Consider the following 3,107-nt stretch of genomic DNA (forward strand, 5'->3'; position numbering starts at 1 on the left):
GCCTAAGGCCGGCCCTGATAGCGCGCCCCCCCCTCTCAATTCCATACCTTTAAGTCTATGGATTTTAATGAGGACCCAACAAAAAAATTTGACATGATATATATATTTTTTTTTTGCAGTATATTAAATTTTCATTTGTACAGATCGTTTTGTGGGGTGTTAAGCCCCCTCCCCCTTGACTGGTCGGGGTTTTTTGTGCCCTCCCACTTGTTTGAGGTGATTTGCCTGTCTTATTTCCACACGTCACACTGTATATAGCTTATGAGGCTGCACTGAACTTATGCACGGCTTCCCTGATTTCTACAACTGCTGAGAAATCGTTCTTTCTCGACAAAAACTCTTAACCGCACTCGGATGTGTATTAGTAAACAAAGTGATGGTATGCTGCAATACTTGAAAGTGAAACCACTAAACCAAAATCATAAATGTGTCCTGTATATACCAGTAATTACTCTAAAGTCGAATGTATATAAATATTCACAATAGATCATACATTAACATTTCTTATTATTTATCCACACAGCTGTAGTTAGTGTATCAATATTAGAACAATTAATAAGTGATATAAAGTCCCATGTGTCTGTGAAGCACACACGTTTAAGAAAGTGATTTAATCTTCCAAACAATTGTGCAGTGAATCTCCCCAAAACCACTGTGCTCCTATTTCCTCCAATCACACTCCCCAGATTCTTAGGGCTACCCTATTCAGGATAAGCCATATGCGCTTATGTTATAAGAATCACAGCCTTTTTCCGTATTGCCTCTCCAAATGAATTCCGGTTTTCAAATCAGTAGGAAAATGTCCTCCTCCTCCAGATGACCAACTCGCTCAATCCTGATGGGAGTACACTACAATCCACCAGTATGTTGTATGTATAATCCACCTGCTTCTCCACTCAATACTTCCCAGTAAAATGTCCAAGCAAAAAAGATGAATATCTCCAATTGTGTAGCATTTTCATAATGGACTTTTATAGAAAAAACAAAGTGCACTTAAAAAAGTAAAAACAGTTTCCTCACCTGTAACAGGTTGCATGCCAAACCCTCAGAGGAAGTCTAGTGACGAATATTTTTCCCCAATAAAGTTAGGGGGCAGACTATCACATTTTTTTTCATGTGTGGGAGTCGATCACAAGTGATGCTTGGATTCTATCAACTGTCAGAGTACATAATAGTATTTTATACACTACCCATTCAAAAATCAAATACCTTGTCCCCTGAAGTTAAACAAACAAGGCCAGATCCTGATAGAGCAGGAAATTATGGACCTCAGGAGCCATTATAGAAGTCCTGTGGGATTCCCCAGGGTTTAGAAGCATTCTTTTCTTAGTAGAAAAGAAAGATGGAGGTTTCTATCATACCAGTCATAAATCTAAAACAACTAAACAAATGTGTAAAGTATTCACATTTAAAGATGGAAGCTATTTACTTTTTGAAAGATCTGCTGATATAGAATGACTGTCTAGTGAAGTTTTAAAAGATGACTCACAATTCCCATACATTAATCTTATCAGTCTTACCTCCAATTTCTATGGCAGGCCTAAAATGGCAGCGTACGCATCTTCCCTTTGGCCTGGCATCAGCGTCTTGGTGTTTTATCAAACTCCTAAAACCGGAGATGGCTCTCCTCAGGAGCCAGGAAATTCGTCTGTTTATTTGGACAACATTCTCATTATAGCACTCAGGATATCCATCCCATTCAATGTAACCTACAGTGAACACACAATCTGCACATTGAACTGGGTTTTGTGATAAACAAAGACATCTGTTTTTACTCCCTCCCAAGAGATAGAATTGCTGGATTCTAAAAAAGGATATAAAAGCTGGGCTCATGAAACAAATGATTTATATCCGAGTACTAGCACGTATAGTAGGCCTCTTGGCATCCATTCAGGTGGTCCTCTCAGCCCCACTACATTACAGAGCTCTAGAGAGATTAAAGGCCCATCATCTTTGCAAAGTTTTGAGCTATTCAGATATGGTGACTTTGAACCAGGATACCAAAAAGGAACTTCTTTGGTGGCTTCACCATCTGCAATCGTGGAATGGGTAAGCCATATTTACCTCTTTCCCAGATGTACAGGTGAAACTCGAATAATTAGAATATCGTGCAAAGTTCATTTATTTCACTAATGCAACTTAAAAGGTGAAACTAATATATGAGATAGACTCATTACATGCAAAGCAAGATAATTCAAGCCGTGATTTGTCATAATTGTGATGATTATGGCTTACAGTTCATGAAAACCCCAAATCCACAACCTCAAAAAAGTAGATTACATGCAATCAATAAAACAAGGATTGTACATAGAACAATATCAGACCTCTGAAAAGTACAAGCATGCATATGTACTCAGTACTTGGTTTGGGCCCCTTTTGCAGAACTTACTGCAAATACTTTTGCACAATATTCTAATTATTCGAGTTTCACCTGTAGTGATAGAGTCTGACGCGAGTCGGAAGAGTTGGGGGGCCCGCTGCAGGATTACGTCCACAGGGGGAAATGGTCACCAGAAGAGACCCTACCAAAAAAAAAATTAAAGTTTAGTTTAGTTTTTCGGGTCCGAAATTAAATTAGTTTCGGACTAAATTCGTTTATGAAAAAAAAAACAAAAAACTTTACTCTCCCATGGCTGGACTTGAACCAGTGAACTTCACAATGGCAATCAATGACAAGCCTGTACCTCTAACCGCTACTCTATAGCCTCTGTACTTTAAGCAGGGAAGCATTTGATATATATGACTGCAATATGTAGCAGTTGACAGCTGAGGATGTCAAATGGGCGGAGCGAGCCGTGACGTCATGTTGACTTTCAAACTGAATGTCATTTTTGTTAGTTTTCGTCAGATTCGGGTGGTCGTCTGCGGCGGGACTTTTTTATTTCGGCGGGGGTGCTGCATCCTGATCCTGACTCTGGATTACATCGATGGAGCCATTTTTTAAAAAAAAATGTTATTAAAGGAATAGTCAAAAATTGACTTTGTGTTTTTTTCAATTAAAGGATTTTGTCAAAAGTCTGGACTTTTTACTAACTATTTTTTTTTCATTTTCTGCAGTCTGTAAAAAAAAAAAAAAAATTGTGGTGCAAGGGAATTCGCCCAAAAAA

Source organism: Nanorana parkeri, unplaced genomic scaffold (genome assembly GCF_000935625.1).
Source record: "Nanorana parkeri isolate BGI_ZX_2015 unplaced genomic scaffold, ASM93562v1 scaffold1035, whole genome shotgun sequence".
Taxonomy (NCBI): domain Eukaryota; kingdom Metazoa; phylum Chordata; class Amphibia; order Anura; family Dicroglossidae; genus Nanorana; species Nanorana parkeri.